Below are 20,825 nucleotides of genomic sequence, written 5' to 3' on the forward strand. Positions count from 1 at the left end.
ACAATCATCATCAAAAAGTTTAGAAAACAGTTGCACTTTATTTGAGACAAGCAATAAGAGAAGCTAAACTATAATAGATAAAAATATTTAGGATAAAATAGATAAAAATATTTTAGTTATACAATAGATAAAAATTTAAAATAAAAAATATTTAAGATAAAAAATATTCAAACATTAACGTGATAATTAGTTTCTTAAAATATTATTATTCATGTAAATCTTATTAAAAATGTAGGTATGTCTATTACCACTAAATGAACAAATCCTGGTTCATGAGAAAGTTAATTGTCTATTTTCACTAAAATTGACTCACGAAAAAGTTTGGAGAATGTTTATGACTTTTCTAATTATTAAATTACAAAATATGATTCACTCAATAATTAAATGACTATTGTTTCTATAAATCTATTACACAATAAAAAAGATATGATTTAAATTTATTAGAATAATTGAGAATTAGTAAAATTTTAGTTATACATTATTTGAAATTTTAGCTAAACTGCATTCATCAGCCCAATACATCCCTTAATCCTTTCCATTATTTATTACATGAAAAATGGGGTTTCAATTATTGATTTATAGAATAATGATTTGAGATATATATGTTATGATGTTTGGTGAGGAATATGTAATAGGCTATGCTTGCTGCCAACCCATGTAAAATAGTGAATGTTTTCATAAAAATGTCCCCTGAAAACTATAATTATCTTATGGTGGTGGTGGTATTATTTTCAACTGTGTAAAATATGAAGAATTTACCAAATTATATTTTGTTAGGTAGGTATCTCTTCATTGAGTGACAACAACATATAGATAACTTGGTGTAAAACAAGGACATTCAACTAGCGCATAACCAAAGTTTAATCACAATCATCATCACAAACTTCAGAAAATTGCATATTTGTGAATTAAAATGCCTAATGAAAACAAAACTTAAGCCCTATGCTGATCAGATATAAGGTTTAAATAAAAAACTTCATTCAGGCGATATATCGAGCATGTGGTGTGCAGCAAATTCAGACAGCGTGTTTAGTTCTATGTTGGCATCAAACAACCCAGAAAATTCAGCCACAGCAAACACATTCACTCCAAAACACAGAAATCATGTAACTTAACCTACCCAGATCACTAAATCAGAGTGAAAAAGCAATAAAAATAAAGAGAAGAAAGACAGGAAAGCAGGGAAAGGGAATTGAACCTGCGCTGATGAGAGGGAAGGACGAAAAAATTTGGCGACGCGGAGGAGCGGCGGTCGCATCGGCACAAAAGTTCGCCGCCCTTGGTTCCTCGTCGGACTGGAAGATGCGAAGCAGGGGCTGTTCGCGCTGAGACAGAGTGACTACGCGCAAAGGAGGGAAGAAATAGGGAAAATGAGAAGAAAATGGAAGAAGGATTGGGTGATGCTGGTCGCCGGTGGTGTTTTGGGCGAACGGAGGCGGTTGGGCGGATTGGTTGGTGGCGTCGGGTTCAGTACGTGGTTCACGTCTCTCTCTCTGCTAGGGCATGCATAAGGGTGGTGGGGAAGAAGATGGAATGGCGCGAAGTGACTCTAACATTTCTCTCTCTCTCTCTCTCTCTCTCTCTCTCTCTCTCTCTCTCTCTCTCTCTCTCTCTCTCTCTCTCTCTCTCTCTCTCTCTCTCTCTCTCCTATATCCACCTGGAAAGTTCTTAAAAAAATTCAAATTAAAAATCAAAAGCCAGGTAAGCAGTTAACGTGCCATGTTGGCTTTTAACTTAACGGAGCTAACGTTTTAATGACGTTCGAGTACTATTGACAGACAGATCCAGCCTTTCATGGATACAAAGTCACTTTTCTTCTTTCATGGGTACTTTTGTTAGTGTTCGTAAAGTTCATGGATACAAATGGTAATTTTTTCTTGAAATTAAAAGGAAAAAAGAAAAAGTGTAAAAAACAAAAATTAGAGGGATCAATATCTAATTATTAATGTTTTCAAAAAATAAAAAGGAGGTCTATTTTGTAATTATTTTGACAATAAAAAATCATACTCCTATATAAAGTAAGAATAAAGAATCCATGGCCGAAAAACATATATATTATGTGATTTGTGATTTGGCAGCGTGTTACTTTAAAAATAATTTGAACTTACAACAATATATATGATGCTCCTTTATACTTATAGCCTTATATAGGCTAATGAATAGAATTTACCTAAGAATGTAAGATCAAACTCTATTCACTCGTGACCTTAATTTATTAAAAACTGTTTTTGGTATAGGCCCAAAAAGAAGAAAACTACAAAACTGAATCACGAGCCAGAGAGTATAAAGAATTCATATTTCCAATCCTTGAACAAAAGAGTTTCTTTTACTTTTTTGGACAATGAACAAAGCGAGATAAACAGAGGAGATTGATTCAACCCAGTCTGTGAAGGACTTTGGCTAAGTGGGCTGATATCTAACACCCATTCAATTCATCCAAAATGGGCTGAAGCATAATTAACCTGGCCATTTCCGACAGCCAAATGATTTAGCCATTTTGTTCTTTATATTAATAAAAAATGCTAATAGAAAAATTTAACAATGATAATACTAAAAAAGTGATATAAATATAATCTCTAAGAAAATTAAAAAGTGAAGAAAATAAAACAAAAGCTACAAGTGTGAAGATATTTTGGGGACTTGGGAGGGAAAGAAATTGATCTCCCTGACACGTGACGTGAGGGAGTAGGCGTATTTCCAGTTTTGCCCAATGGCAATATTGCGTGCTAGAGTCTACAAGTTCGTTTCATGTTGAGAGTTAAATGTTACCAGTTACGTTGAATTATTATTGTTGTAGCATCACTCCTTCCTTTAATAATGTTGGGTGGACCTTTCATAGTTAAATGATGAATAATGCGATCTGCCATGCTTTCCTTTTTCGGCAGAGTAGAGTAGTTCACGCAGACACAGTACACATACACTGCTCGGACCAAAGTTACCAAGTTCCCAACCTTCAATTTTTGGGAGACTATCATGTTTAAAGCATAGTTATTAAAACAGTCTCCATTCTGTCTATTTGACTGAAAATCCGGCCACTTGATCGGAGTGAGTCACCCCCAAAACCGCCTAAGCACGAGCCCGACAGCAAATGACCCGACCCGTCCAATTTTTATCAAAACTTGTGACCCAACCGATTTTTGTAATGGTTTTATTAGATAAATAATGATTTTTGTAAATAATAGGTTCTATAATTAATTTAATAAAATAAAAAAATACTTTATCCCAAATTACTTTCTATATCTTAACATTAAATAATCATCTGCACAAATTGAATATCCAGTCATTATTAATTGTACATGAATAAATTGAATCAAAAGAAATAACTATTCAATAAAAAATAATGTACATAATCATCTTCATTTCTATTGAATTGAGCATCCGCATATTTATTGTTCACATTATTTAGTATTCTCATTGTCTACTTATATTTTTTCCTTTTTGTAATATGGCTTGAAGTATAGAGACAATGAAAATAGTAAATCATGTGAATAATAAAGTAAAAAAAGAATAGGTTAAATTACACAGTTAGTCCCTATACTTTCAGTGATATTGCAAATTGGTCCTTATACTTTAAAAGTTTGTAATTAGGTCCCTAAAGATAATTAAAATTTGTAATTTAGTCCCCGCCGGTCAAAAAGTGTTGATTTAACAGAATATTTTCAGAATATACTGAGAATATTCTGTTAAAGTAGAGAATATACTGAAAATATTTTATTAAATCAAACACTTTTTGAACGACGGAGACTAAATTACAAATTTTAATTATCTTTAGGGACTTAATTATAAACTTTTAAAGTGTAGAGACCAATTTGTAATTTCACTGAAAGTGTAGGGACAAAGTGTATAATTTAACCAAAAGAATATAGAATTAAAATTATAAATTAGATCATTAATTAATTATTTTTAAGAGTAAAGTATCGTTTTTGTCCCCAACGTTTGGAGTAAATCCTATTTGTGTCCCTAACGTTTAAATCGTCCTATTTGTATTCCTAACGTTTGTAAAAGTGATTCAATGTTATCCTGCCGTCAATTACACATCATGAGCGTTTTAGTTTGAGTTTTAAAAATCTCTTCTTGAAGTTAGAATACAAATATCTGGGATAGAATCGAATCAATCGATGATCTACTCCAAAAAATAGTTCATCAAATGTTGAAACTAATTCCTACAACCATTTATATAATTCACTTTTCTAAGGATATAATTGAATCTAAATAAACAGAAATAGTGGGTATAATATTAAAATCGAACACATCCAAGTGAGACCTAATTGAGAATGAATACATCCAAGTGAGAATAATTGAAAAATATAATCTGGTTTGTTAGTATAATTGATAGTAGGATAACATTGAATCACTTTTATAAACGTTAAGGATATAAATAGGACGATTTAAATGTTAGGGACACAAATAGAACTTACCCCAAACGCTGGGGACAAAAACGATACTTTACTCTATTTTTAATTCCAGATTTTGAAATTTAAAAGATGTAGATTAACAACCAGTTACACCCAATTATCATGCTAACCTCCCTCCTCCATTTGCTATCTCCGGTCCGCAGAGGCACCCAGGCCGCTTCACTTCCCCTCTCGAGCTGACACCCCCATCTGCCCACCGATATCGTCCAAGCATCTTTGCGAACGTCGGATTGCTCCGCAGCATCTCCGTGCGTCATCTTTTGCGCTGCCAATCTGCGTGCTGACCGTGTAGCCCCAATTCCATCTTTACCGTTGCAGCTTACCACCACAGTTGACAACGACCACCTCAACGCCAACACATTAGCAATGCAGAATCTCTACCCTATTCTCGCCTCCCACGGTCTTGACCGCAAGATTTTATGGTAGTTCTCGCTTCTTTCTTCCCTCTTTTCTCTGCCACTTTTGCCATGAACCTCACAACGCCACACATCATGGATCCAAAAGCTATTTCTACAGAATGCGCAAATCGATGCTGTAAGAAAGTATGCAGCGGAAATTTTATATACGCGGCTTGATGTTTATTTTTTATGCAAATGAGATATTTATTTTTAATGTAAATGAGATGTTTGTTCGTCGTATAAATGAGATATTTATTCTTCATGCAAATGGGATATTTGTTCTTAATACAACACTTGATGTTGGTGATGGCGGGAGATGACGGCACTGAAGAGGGGATTTGGATTAGAAGGGAGTGTAATTAGGGTTAAAAGGGAAGAAATGGTTAAAATTTCCAATAGTAGAGTTAAAAGGTTTTTTTTAACTTGAATTGGAGTGTTTTTTTTAATCTTCAGTGGATTAAAAAATCAGTCTATTATTCACATTATTTAAATTATTTTTATTTTATCAAAAAACGATTTCCTTCATAGTTAAGAAAAGATTGAAATAAAAAAATCAGACTAATCATTAAACTATTTTAATTATTAAACTATTTTAATTATTAGTTTATTGATCCAATTAATTTAAATATAATTTAACTAAAAGAACTATTTAATAATAAAATAATTAATAAAATATATATAAGTAAATACAATTTTAACACAATTTTTAGTATAATTTTAATTTTTTAATAAAAATTAACAAGGTTAACAAGAGTTAAAGACAATGAATGAGGACACTAAAATTGATCTTTTCAAAACATTCTTGTGATATTTATTTATTTTTTATTTTGTTCATTAAATATGTTATTTTTTTAGTTTCACTTTCTTTGTTTTAGTGAAAAAAAAATATTTCAGGTATTTATAAAAACCATAAAAAAAAAAGACAAAAAGAGATTTATTTAAAAAGAATCATTGTCAAATTCATTTGTGTCATAAGCATAAAAGATTTTTTTGTTAAGTTAGAAGAGCACTTAGTGTTAAAGATTAAGCTAAGTTAATTTAGTGGTGATAAATTAGATTAAAAACATATGTGTTCTTTGATCAAATTAAAAAGAATTCTAGTCAATGAGTAATAGCTCAAATGGCATAATCTTCCCATACTCATCGAAGAGGTTGCGGGTTCGAGTTTTCATATCTTTGGTAAAAAAAAATTAAAAAGAATTCTAAAAACAAAATTTGTCTATGTAATTTTTGAAAATTATAGTAAAAATTCTATAGTCATTGTGGTGAAAATTGAATGCAAATCATAGTACGTTATACGACTGAATTACGATATATAATGGTACAAATTTCTTCTTTTTTCTGTCTTTAATTCTGTTTTATAAAATAAAAATAAAATATTTTTTGCATAATCGTTTTAGTTGACACTGTAGTATCTAAAATTCAATCTATTTCAGTGACTTAAATAAAAAAAACAATCCTAAATTTTTAACCATTCTTTTTTAAGTGATTGATAACTTTGAGTGTCTAATGGCATCTGCAATTCTGCATGATATTCTAATTTAAAAGTTATAAGAATAGAGGATGAATTACATGAGTAACGAAATGAGATAAGTAGCTAGTGGCATGGCATTATAGTAGTAGCTAATAGAAATTTCAACGGTATAATCACTCCATTATTCTATTATATTATGAATATGCACGATGACATGTGGAATGTGGATGGCCCCTTCCATTTTGGCGCCATTTGTAACTTGTGGTAGAAACTCCCTGTGGAAAAGCAATGCAAATGCAACATATCATGGATCCAACATGCCACATGTTCATTTTGTAAATCACTCTATCTAAGTTGTGTTTCTCTAATAAAATATATTTTGACCAAACCAAAACAAATAAAAAAGCCTAAAATTTTGTTCTTAAATATGACAACAATATCAACAACGATAAAGATAGAGTAGTTACTTCTATACCTTCTATATATACTTTGTACTTTTAAGTTTTAACTGCTAATGTAAAATAAAATAAATTTCCCAAAAGAATTCATTACATTATTTTTGTTAATTATATTTATCCAACTATATATATATACCGCATTTCATTATGGCTCATTTTTTGATATGAGAAGCATGTGTGTTGTGCGTTGTTGTGGAGAATATAGATACTAGTCATAGATATGGGATAGCTTTTTCTGAAACAAGGAAGGAAGAAATTGAACTATTCGATTTTTTTATAAAAAAAATTAAGCCTACTAATCGGGCAATCCAATTAGTGTAGGAAAGAAAATTTAAATTTTGGTCGGACAGTCCGATTTTTGTTCTTGACACCACAATTACGTAAAACATCTATACATTCCATAATTACGTCATACACTATTTTCCCTTCCACACCTAAATTAAGAAGTGTTTCATTATTTCATAGTACATGATGCATGTGGTTGTGGCATGAAGAAGAAATTAAATTATGGTTAAAGTTTGTCCTTACTTGAAAAGCGATGAAACATATTCCGCAGGAAGCGGTATACGTAGGTGATCTTGTCTGTTGTATGGTTTATCCACTAAGAAGAGAGAGAAGAACTTGTTCATCATCGCATGAGAGGATAATCAACTTCTGGGCACACTGATGAGTGATGATCCTGATATGCATATATTAATATGATTCTGATAGCATCAGAGAGTGTAATGCCTTAGCTAGCTAGCGTGTCGGGTATATTGCTCATTGCATTATTTGATATAATTTGTGAATGGTGTTAGTGGAATTCATAGCGGACCAATTTTATGTGATACTATTAGTGACCTGACAAGCTTTAAGCGTCATGAAGATCAAGCTATGGCAGGAATGGGAGGACCTAGAAGACAATTATACGAAACACTTAGCTTGAGTGGCCACCATGAATGAAAATATCAATTTTTTGGTTGGATGTCATTCCTCAACATAATAATAACCACGAGGAATATGAAATATAAAAGGAAACACTGATTCGGTTCCTCTTTAAGCTGAGGTTGCATTGAAATATTGAATATTGTATGTTTACAATACAATATATATGATTAATGCTGATTATTGTTTTAATTTAGCTCTTATGTTCTCCTTGTTTTTGATTATGAGTATTAAAATGGGGCCGGCCTGCAAAAAGATGAGTATTAAGATGAGAAAACACCACATCTAATTCAAAATCTTAAGACATTAAATTAATGGGTCTCTTATCTTATAGGAAAAGTATAGGGTACCAACATATTATCTGTCAACTTATTGCCAACAATAATTAATTATTATATTTTAAATACATATATAAAGAGACACATCCAGAAAATATATCTATAAAGATACTTCTATTAAACACAACCATAAAAAAGATATTTTTATTAGACACATCCACGAAGACACTTTCATGAAACACAGTTATAAATAAGAGTTGGCAGAAGTTGGCAGATATGCTGTTGGTAACGTAGCGGGACCGTATCTTATAAATTCTTCACTCTTCCCTATTTTGTTTTATGTGAGACTAACTTCATGCACTCCTCACACTTGTAACATTAACAACAGGAAAAGTATGAGGAGCTAATGGAATATTTATACAATGTATACAATAGAAGTTTATGGAGTATTAGAGATATAATCATTAGTGTTACCTTTTCTCATCAGCTGAAGCTTTTGGGATGAGTGGTAACATGACATGGTATTAGAGCGCTAGATTTAAAAGGTCAAGAGTTCGCTGGTACTCATATGGTTATTCTAAATAGTACGAAGATATTCATTTTGTAACTCAATAGATGGTTATCTCATTGTATTCTATATGGTATTGTAACTTATCTAATATAATATTATTGGATCACCCACTTTCTATACAATTATTCCTAGAATGCACTACAAGTCCCATCAATGAAACAAGCGCGCATGCCTCACCTGGATGTAACCTCAGCATTGCATGCACATACATATATGGCCAACAAATAGATTCTATTGGTCAAATGCTATGTAAGCTCAGCTAGTTTCCAGAATAAGTCATGCGCTGCTGGGAAAACTAGACACAATATCTTAATTAAGTAAATTTAGTCAATATTTTAATAATAATATTTGGGTGGTTACTAATAATAAAAAAAATCTCATGAAGGGAGGAAAGAGAAAAAGATAGGACATGCATAAAACTTGTACGGAAAATAAAAATCTGGTTTTAATTTAAACTCTTGCATTATTATAGTCTCCTACTAATTTAGTTTAGTCATCACTCATAAGCAATAAAGGCCTTTTGCAATTGCTTCCTATTCACATAATCTTAAAAAGATCCGAAAACAAACGTGTATAATATTAATAGATATATAGTATCTGTGCATATCAGTGTAAAAATAACAATAATTTAATTCTTCTCTTCTCTGATTCTTATCTCTTCTTTTCTCTCTCTTCTATGCTATGATGCACGGACACTAATACGAACGAGACATGATACGAGACATATAGATACACAAATTTTAAAATGACACGGAAAGTTAGAGACACGGCATATATATATAGAATATAAAGTATTTTTTAGATAAATTACAATGAATTTTTGATATTTTATTGCTGTTAAAATATAAAATAATTTTTTTATTGTTTTTAATGTCTTTTTTTTAACTAGATAAAAGTATCTAAAATATTTTTTGTTTTAATAAATAATAATATATATTATTTCTAAACTTATGTCAACAATATATATTAAGAATAAAGTTAGACACGTAGCCACGTGATAGTATTTAGGTGTGTCCAAGTATGTCCGAAGAAGAACTTTTTATTTTTTATTAAGACACGGTTGAACACAGTAGACACGCATGTCGGATGAATTTCGATAAATGTCGTATCCAAAATGTGTCCAACACGCAGACACGATAACTCAACAAAGTATCTGTACTTCATAGCTTCTATGCTATCTTCTTTCAAGATTGTCATCATTTTCTAATCTTCTTTAGATTCGTTTAAATATATATGTATTAATCATAATAATTATATCGGTGACAAATTTTGCATGCGTATATTGCCTATTTTCCGGTTCATGCAATTAGATATCTGTGTATAGTAGCTTTTGCTATTGAGACATTTTTTGGATGCTGCTGAATTATTTGGTCATAGTTATTTAAATTGGATATTGGTATATTGGTTGAAGAACCGTAGGCAGTTACTTTTGTTTTTAGTTTTTTAATCCTTTTTATATGTATTGGAGATAAATATTTTACATATACACTTGGCAGAAGTGGAAAGGCTAGATACTTATTGATGTGATCAATTTTTTATAGGTAGGATATGCATTGCCTAGTTAAAAAGGGGAAGCACGGTGTGTTTAATTTGAGTGTGGTTTTCAATTTCGTTTTACGTGAACGTTTGACTAAAATGATTCCTAATATTAATGCAATTATTGAGTTGAATAGTACTTCTAGAATAATAATCATTGAGGGAAATGGAGCTATAATCTTAGTTATTCTTTACCTAAATAGAATAAAGACGGTTACAATTGATCGCATGGAAGTGTCTAATAATTTTGGTGTAACATACCTACCTACCTACCATGTGTAGCTGGGTGGGTTGGGTAAAAATATATAATTATTCTGAGCTTTGTTGCCTTTTATGTGTGACTGGAAAAAACAAATTAAACGAAATAATTTGAATTGGACTGGCTTTGCTATTTTAAGGTTAAAACCCGTGAAATGACATGATGACAAAATTTGATTAGGTTTGGTGTTTGATTTTCCTTTCTTCATTCCATCTCCCGATAAATTAAAAACTAATTAATCAAAATTACACTTGTCCATGACCACGTACTATAGTTGCTAGTCTTGTTGAACAATTCTTTGAGTTAGGTTTAATTTAAAGCTATGTTAGGTCCTTTACACAACTTGATGAAACGAGCTTAGAGAGATGAATTTGTCTGTGCTCTCATAGAAGTGAAAGAGAAATTAAATGAGAGAAGCACGTGAGTTAGATGAAGTGATTTTGTTATAATGGTGGGTCACATACACATTTATAGTTTTACACTATATATACAGTTAGACTATATATAGTAATAGCATAACAGCAATTTATATTAGGAGTGTATATAAGTAAGGTGAAATCGGGTTTGTCCTAGTTTAGATTCGACTCTAAATATATACGGGATTTATTTTTTAGACCATAACTTGACTTTATATCCGATGAAACATAAATATTTTTAGGTCATAATTATACTGGATTCGAACCGGACTTTTAAAACTTTAACAATAATTTATAAAGAAATTTATTTATGATGCACTTATTTATAAAACAGAAACTTATTATCGAAAAGTTGATATTCATATTTGAATTTGAATTTGTCCATAAATTCTAATTTAATGCTTTTTTGATCTATTTTCTAATTCAACAAGTATGATTAAAAATAAAACAATAAATTTATAATTAATATAAAATAATATTAAAATTAATTTAAAACATATATATAATTTTTTTATTTTCTTAAAGTGTACATGAGTCGGGTAAAACCAAATTTACCTGTACTCGGACCCAGTTCTAAATAATGATTGGATTTATTTTAAAGATCTTTATCCCATCATAAACTCGATGAAATCATACCAAATTGATCACTAAAATGTTCAGGTCCGAATCGAGTATTCAGATCGAGTCAGACCATATAAACCCTTAATTTCTACCACTAACAGTCAATATAATATAGAGAAATTACAACTAAGTCTCCAATCGATATTAACTTAATTAACTATAGATTAAACTATATTAGTAAGAGTGAAGAGTAAAAATATTCTTATTAAGTCTGTGTTAAGGGTTTCGATCTACCATATTCTCTCTCTATATATGTGTTTTTTTTTTATTTTTTAAACTGCCAAAACTAATTTGGCAATTTGCCTAACTAATTTTGGCAGATAAATGGGCTTCACATCTTAAGAAGCAACCCCTACGATACTATTTCCTGAAATAATTCTAATAAAAATGATCTGTTTTTAAAAATATTTACACTTACTTAATTTTTTATCATTATAAATAAAAATAAGGTATTATTAAAAAATAGGCATTGAACATTATTAGTACTAATAAGGAAGATCGTACATATCATTTTTAGGTATGGTGGCAGTGTTCAAGTATAACGTAATAAGAAGAACAAAGTTTATAGGGAATTGTTGGTATTATGGTATAGATCCTTGATAAGCATGTTAATGCATTGTTGACTATACTAGCTTATATGCTAGTGATGCTTGATAACAAAAGGTTAATAATAAGATGAAGAATTAAATAATGGACCTGCACTTGCTAGATATAGCAGCTATATATGCCTTCCATTTATTGGAAGCTGCCACTTTCGGCGGGTTCTGTTTTTTTGATATTCTAATTACCAGTCTTATAGAGATAGAGATTGGATGATGACGACGTTTTCAAATTTGAATTTAAGATTACATTCTTTTGTCTCTTTCCATCCCTAGATTTGAAGGTCTAATCCTCATCTTACTCAAGGAAAGACATTCAAATTCAATTGATAGATGAAGTAATTAAATTAAACTTCTCTTCTTATTCACTTCCTTTCAAAAGTTTCTTCTTCGCTATCCAAGTGAATTTGCTCTTTTAAATACATAATTATAAAATAGAAAATTTCAGAAATTAAATAACAAAAATAGTATCTTTTTTATTACAATTCCGCTACATTATCAACAGTATTTCTGTCAACTTCTGCCAATTCTGATTTATAATGGTATTTAATGGTGGATGTGTCTAATAAAAATATTTTTTTTATAGCTGTATCTAATGAAAGTATCTTTATAAATGTATTTTTTGAATGTGTTTCTTTATACATGTGTTTAAAATATAATAATTAATTATTGTTGGTAATAAGTTGACAGATAGTATATTAGTACCATATACTTTTCCTTTTTATTATATATAACAGATAAAAAACGGAATCCATATTCGTCCTATATCCATATATCACAATTTGGTAAAAGGCTTTTCTACATATATAAATTAAACGGAATCCATATTACATTATTTTTCTAAACGAAAATTAAGTACATTATAATCCTCTTTTAATATTAGTATAAATCGTGTTATGATGTATAGCTTCTTTAGATTAGAACATAAATTGTCCTACTCTAAAATGATAGAAAATAATTTATGAGTAAAATTAAATCTAGAATTTTTGTAGTATAATTTAAATCAATTTATAAATAAAAATTGTTATAATTTATTACGATTTAGATCGGTTTAAAAATGTTTAACACATATTAGTCTAAGATGATTTATCTTTATTTTTTGTCAAAATTATAATTCATAAAATGTTTCAGGTAAAATGATTTACGTTATAATCTAAAACCGAACACTCTAGAACTATTTATATAAATAAAAGAAGACTTTTGTGTGTTTGATTTTTGTTGAGAGGAATTATATAATATTAATTTTTTAAATTTATATTTGTAAAAAAATTCGTGTAAAATATATTTTTTATTTTTTAAATTTATTAAAAAATTTTAAAATATTTATTTAAAATTTTATTTTATTTTAAAATTTTTTTATTTACATCAAATATATTTTTGACAATTAAATTTTTAAAAAAATTAAGATTAATTCAAAAATAATGTTTGGTGACTAAAAATAAAGTGATAAAACTTTATGTTAGACTTACTTGTATTAAATATTGTCCTTGTGATATTGAAAATTTAGATGTACATTTAATATAAATAAAATTTTTTTTTGATGAAATTAAAATAAATTAAATATAAAAATATTTTTAAAATTTTTAATAAATTTTAAAAATAAAAAAATACTATAAGTTATCACTGTTACCGTCTCTCTTTATATATATATATATATATTCAATTTTTTTAATTAATAGTATAATGTGTGACGATTTTTATAATATTTTTTAAAATAATATTAAAAGAATGTGAGAGAAAATATTATCTAATAAAATATCATAATTAAAAACAGTTGAAAAAAGAAAATAAGGGAATCTATTCTAAAAGAAGAAAAAGTGAGTAATTAAATATTCTTCAATATCACATTATAATAAAGTGATAGATATGTACTCCATAGGACAAGAAAATACTTTCTTATATCTTATATCTAAAACACTATATTTGATTGATCTTAGGTTGATATTTTCATTTTTAAATTTTAGTAAAGTACTTCTTTAATAAATATTAAAATTTTGATTATTTAAGAATGGCCATAGATTCTTTTAGGCCAATTTTTTTTAAAAATTGTGACTATAGGTATTTTATGGTCACCTTTTTTTAAAATACTGTGATCATAACTTTTTTTTATTACAGTAAAAAACTGTGACCATAAATCTTTTATAGTGACAATTTTTTACCGTGACTAAAAACACGGTGACCATAATCCCAAAATATTGTAGTGTGTGGATAGGATATTAATTTCATTCAAAGGACAAGTGGTTAATTAGCATGCAAAGCACAAGTTGATAGAACAAAAAAAAGAAAGTATGTAGTTGAGATGACAGAGGACGGAAAGAGAAGCATAATATAGTAAGGTGAAAGGAAGAAGAAAGTGGTAAATGGAAGTTCATGAGCCACAAGAAAATAAGAAGGCATCCAGCATCTCCCATTCTCGACGGCAATGCAATTCATTGGTCCCATTATTATTGAATATTGATTAATGCCTCTGCTTTCACAAAGGGAATATCTCCCCTTTTTCTGCACATAACAATTTTATTTAATTATTTAAAAATATCATGCATCATATATATAGCGTGCTCTAGTATTTGTAAACTTCCTTAGCTTGTTGATAAACTCTAAATAATTTGTATTCCTTCAACGGTTTAAAGAAGTAGAGAATAATAAATTGTATATATGGAAAGAAAAAGTATGTACAGCATTGAGCCACATACATAATGCTTGTATCAGTGAAGGCAATATGTTCGTTAATATGTTCGTTACTTGGAGATCTCGGATACTCGACGGATCGGATGATGGTGAAAGGATGAGAGGGCAAGATCCTGGAGTGACTTGGTGTAGGTTTTATGACGTGAGCTGAAGATTGGCGACATCAGAGGTAGAGCAGGCGAGGAGGGTGGCCACCTGCAAGGACATTCCAACCAGTGAAGGATCCAGAAAGTTTTGATAGTGGGGCCAAAATATATATAATATAATAATAATAATTTAAATTTAGCTAATATGTGTCTTAAAGACACATGACAAACTTATTATTAGTAGAATATTTTAAATTTATTCATTTGATAACTGTAAAATAAATACATTAAAAATTTAAATTTTTTGTATTTTCAACAAAAATATTCTCAATTTGTAATATTATAATATGTGTCTTTAGGATCCAAGATAAATAAACTCTAATAATTTTTATAATAAAAATATTATATTGCATAAAAATCAGTTATAAAATTATTCATTAACCATTATGTATTTGTGTATAAATATATTTATTGTTTAATTCATTTTCAATATATATTTTGTATTTCAATATGTATTCTGTACAGATAGTTACTTTTTATGTACATATAGCATAATTATTGTTATAATTATATTTTATTATTATAAAATATTATTAGTCTTCAAAATATATAATTTATAAATTGAAATATTAAAATAATAATTTAAATAATAATATATATTTTATAATTCTATTTTTTAGGTTTGATATTTTAAAAAAAATTGAATAATTTTTTTAACAATACAATTGAAATGTCTCTTATATATATATATATATTACCAAACAGTTATTAGAAATTCACTTCTCATACAATCAAAAGTCAACTCTCACTGATATCTAGAGTTGGAAATTTTTTTTCAATTAATGTAGTTGCTATAGAAAAAACTAAAATTAATTTTAGAAAAAAATAAATAATATCTTTTGAGTTCATTTCTAAGAAAGAACACCAATCTTATTTAAATTGAGAATTAATTATTCTAATAAACATCTAATATGAAATTCTTAAACTGACTATTAAGTACCAAAAGTTGAGTAAAAAATTATTGTAGGGTCAAATTCAATAATTTAATAGGGGCAAATAAATATTATTATCATATACTACTTAAAAAATTTTCAAATTGTCGCCCCCACTACACAATATATAGATCCATCCCTGACTCCGACGATCAAGTCAGTGTCTATACGAGATGATAGCCAAATTAGGTAAGATGATGTGTACCTCGGGGGGGGGGGACTGACTTCTCCCCTTATATACTGTGCTGTGCGGGCCTATAAATGACCTAGCCCACTGGCCAAGAAGCTTTCGCGAGCTGTCTAGTCTACGTGGGGGAGCAGGTCGTTCCGAACCTCGAGTCAGGGTTTCGGGTATTGCCCCGAGGATGTCGACCTGACCGATTTGCTGGACGTGGTGACTTGGGCCGTGGTGGCAAGTCGCGCGTACTTCGGGTCAGGCGCGGGGATCCGACCCGTCGGGTTTTCCAATACGTGGAGGGCGGTTCGGGTTTGGATCGGGGCGGCGTTCCCGACCCGCCGGGTCGTTGGGCTGGACCGCGTGAGTCCGTAACAGTGCCCCTAACGCGCCAGTCTTGAGGTTTGAAGCTCGTGGCTGGGCGCGTTTGACTTACTCGCCAAGTCGGGACGTATCACTCTTCTCGGAAGCTCGCTGATGCCGTTCGTGTTCCCCACGTGTGGTCATCTCGCTTTTTCCTGGGCGCTGCCTCCTTGGCTTCTGTGCTGAGCATTAAATGCCCATCATTTCATAATTTGAAATTCGCGCGAAATGACGAATGTGCCCCTACCTTTTGGCACTCCTCCTCGGCGGTTATGCCTTTTGCCCTCTTTTTATCTTTCAACTCCCTCATAACTCTATTCTTCTCTTCTTCTTCCTCTATCTTCTCGTACTGCTGTTGCTTCTATTCTTCTCCCTGCTCTTGCTGCTGCTTTAGTTCTTTTGGATTCCTCCTTCAACTTTTACAGATTCTGCATTTTCCTGGTACGTTATTTACAGTTTTTCTTGCTTTTTGGTTTCCCTTGGTGTTTTCGTGCGTTTTTGCGCATGCCTGGGTTTTTTTGCTTTTTGCTGCTTCTTCCTTTAGAGGGGGCACCACTAGACTTTTTCTGGGTTTGTCTTAAGTTCTGGGTTAGTGTAAGGGTGTCCGCGAGGTGGTTTTAATTGCAGCTTGTTTTTACTGCTTTAAGGGTTCCCGACCTCCTGTTCTGACTAAGTGGTGTCCCCGCTGTAGGTATGGCTGAGCGCCCCGTACTTCCGAACCTGGCTCAGCGGCCGCTAGCTGATTTCATTGACCATTATGCCTGGGTTACTTCCGATGTGAAGGACACCCCCTCCAAAGTCACAAAGGAGAGCCTCCAGGATCTGCGCCAGGCTGGGCTCTTGTGTGGAGGTGGCCCCGAGGAAGCATTGTACCAAGTGTATGTTCCTACTGATTGAGAACGTGTTTGCCAAAAGAATCTGACAGTTCTGCGAGTTGTTGACTGGTTGTGAGTTTATAAACCCATGTTCATGACCTTGGGAGTTCGCTTACCATTTTCTCCCTTTGTCATGAGTTTGCTAAATCGTTGTAACGTTACTCCGTCGCAACTGTATCCAAACAGCTGGACTGCCATCCAATGCTTCGAAATGGTTTGTGAATATCTGAATCGAAGCTCCCGATCTTCGTGAACATTTTTCTCTACCTTTTTCTTCTTACGAACTCTTCTCGACAAAAAAAGACGAAAAAAGAGTATATATCCTTCAGGGTTCAACAAAGTCGATATAATTAGCAAAAATTAAAGAGTTGCCCTTGAAAGTAATGCTTGCTTGCATGCATGTTCTCTTGTTCTAATTAAAAATCTTATTACTCTAAACATAACATACACATAACACTGCAGGTAGGGCTATGTGGAGAACCAAAAGCCGTGCATCAATGGAACTTATCATGTGCACCCACATGAGCTACTTTATTTGCAAATTACACAACTATGCTAATTCAATCCCTCATCTGAGTGCCATGTGTATGTGTGAAGGAGCCACCACCATTGGAATAAGAGTATGAAAACGAACTCGTAATGTCTAGATAAGTAGTATAAAAAGATTATGTTATTGAGTTATAATTTATTAGCTATTTAAAATAAATAGTTAATTATCATTAATTTTATACTTTTTATAAAATGTGTGTCTATTATTTTAATTTAAAAATGATTAACTTCTCACGTTATTATTTTATCAACCTCCTCACTTTAATTAAAGAGTCTTGATCCCGAATTTTTATTCCAAACTGAACTCATAGCATTTGAATGAGTTAATTTTACAATGAATTAAAAAAAATTATTCTCTATAATTAATTATGCCATACATATTAAAATAATTTTAGTATACAAAAATATTATTTATATACTAAAATCATTAATTATCTATTTATATATAAATACATATGATATTTTATAGTTTAATATATTTGTATACCAAATCATAGTTTATTTTATTTTTTTAATTCCTTGTATAAAATTGTGACGGATGGTAATTGCCACAATTTTTAAAAAGAAAAATCACAATAAAATTACGGCCATTTTGTTAGTTTAAAGAAAAACAATAAAAAAATAGTGACACTTATATCAGCAGTTGCTGAAACCACTGTAAATATATTTCTTTGCATCTTAAAAGATGGTGGTTTTCATAATGCTCGTAATTGTTTTGTAACGGTTTAAAATCATGCATTACAAAATTCAGATGCATACAGTCGACTTTACGTGAAGTTGATAACTGAGAGCTATTAGATGATTTAACTGATTTTACTAAATTTTCATCTAACGGCTCTCAGCTATCAATTTCACGTGAAGTCGACTACACTGAATTTTCACTTTATACTGTTTTTTATTGTAATGATTGCCGATTTATTACATACACAAAATAAAATTAAAATCTATTTCAATACTTAATACCAACGAATGAGTTAGTTACTCGATCAACTTAATTTAACTAACAAGTTCATATATAATAAAGAAAGATATTGAAACGAAAAAAAAAAAACGCCTGAATATAAAATTGGAGTAAAGTTACATGCATGCATGCAAGATTATTTAATTTCATGTAAGGTTCCCAAGTATGCAGTGAAGGACAAGTTTACTATTATATGAACAATAATATACGAAATATACATACGCGAAACTTTATTTTAACCCTTTTTTTTTAATTATTTTCGGGTAATGCCCACAAAACTCGTATTCATCATCTGGCGTTGGAAATAAGGCCTAAAATCCAAAATCCTCCAGTTTGGGTTTAGTCATAGTTTTGCTGGGAATGAAACCTGTAATTTGGTATCGCTAATTACTTAGAATTATTACTGAACCATAGATAGCAAGCATAAGGACCACTTTGATGATGAGCATCTTACTTTCAATTTGCAGGACCATAAACTACTCTTTTTTTTTTCTTTTTTTTTTTTTTTTGTAGTTTGCTAGCCAGAGAGGTCTTCTAATCGTTATAGGACAAATATTCTTTTTTTCTTCCTAGCTTTGTTTCTATCTTCTTCTTAATTATTTCATTGTAATTGTTTGCTTAATTTGTTATTGGAAAAGTATAAGGTACCAATAGATTATCTACGAACTTATTGCCAATAATAATTAATTATTATATTTTAAACACATGTATAAAAAGACACATCTAGAAAATATATCTATAAAAACATTTCTATTAGAGACAGTTATAAAAAAGACATTTTTGTGTGTGTTTGGATTACAGTTTGTAAACGAGAGTTTGCATAGAATTGATTTTGCAAACTTGATTTTGATGAAAAGTAAGTTTGTGTTAACGTGATTTATGTTTGGCAATCTTTATATTAAAATTGATTATAATAAAATAAATGTTGTTTGGATTTTGCTACTCAAAATCACTTTTAGAGAAAAAATTACTAAAAGAGACATCAATTTAAATAATTTTTTATATTATCCTATCATTTTACTTTAGATATTTGAATAGATCTTAGTAATTCATTTTATAATAAAAATATTTATCATATAAATAAATATTGTTATTTTATAATAATAAAATAATATCTATCTTTTGAGAAAAAAATACAATAAAAAATAAAATTATAAAAGAGAGTACGTACTATACATTCTATAATGTCAAACAAAAAAAAATGTTCTATAATCTTTTTAGTACTTTATTACTCTTTAATTTATATTATTTTGGAATATACATTTTTATTATTTATGACTCTTTTGTTACTTATATTTAGTATATAATAAAAAATAAAATAAAATACAATAAAAAATACAATAAAAAAAATTTCATATCAAACATAGTATATAATAATTACAACCAACAACATGTATCATATGAACAAAAAAATTACAATAAGAAGTAAATAAAATTGATATGAATAAAATAAAATAAAAAATAAAAAATTTTATACATAACATAAATATAGTACAATAAAGGATAGAAAAAAAGGAATTTATATAAACAAAAAATAATAAAAATTAATAAAAATAAGAATTTATATCAACAATAGTTGTCATATGAATAAAAAAGTATAATAAAATATAATAGAGCACTAAAAAAATAACATCAAAATATTAAAAAAATAATATAAAAATATTTATCGTATAAATAAAAAAATACAATAAAAAATATAAAAATCAAAATATGAAAGAGAGTACTAAAAATAATAAAAAACAATTAAATTTTTTATCTTGACAGTGATTGAAAAAGATCTGAAAAATTTTGATAGAAAAAAAATATTCAGAACAAAGAACATACACAACAAATGAACGAAGAACTACTGTGAAAGTTATGGTTACTTGCATCATTTTTATAGAAGAGAATGGAGGGTAGGATTGGTAGAAAAGGAATAAATTTTTCACTTTAATTCCTCCAACGATAATCAACTTTCTCAATGTGAACGCAGAAGCAAGAAATTTTAGCTTCACGTGAACGTACGTTCAGAGGTGAAAGCACTTCTAGGTTTAGAGTTCTAACAAATTGCCAAACATAAAAGTGGGACGTTCAAGACACTCAAACGGGCTTCTCTCTTCTCCAACGTGAACCCCAAACACACCCTTTATTAGACACATTCACAAAGACACTTCCATTAAATACAGTTATAAACAAGAGTTAGTAGAA

The sequence above is a fragment of the Arachis hypogaea genome, chromosome 20 (genome assembly GCF_003086295.3).
Source record: "Arachis hypogaea cultivar Tifrunner chromosome 20, arahy.Tifrunner.gnm2.J5K5, whole genome shotgun sequence".
NCBI classification, from domain to species: Eukaryota; Viridiplantae; Streptophyta; class Magnoliopsida; order Fabales; family Fabaceae; genus Arachis; species Arachis hypogaea.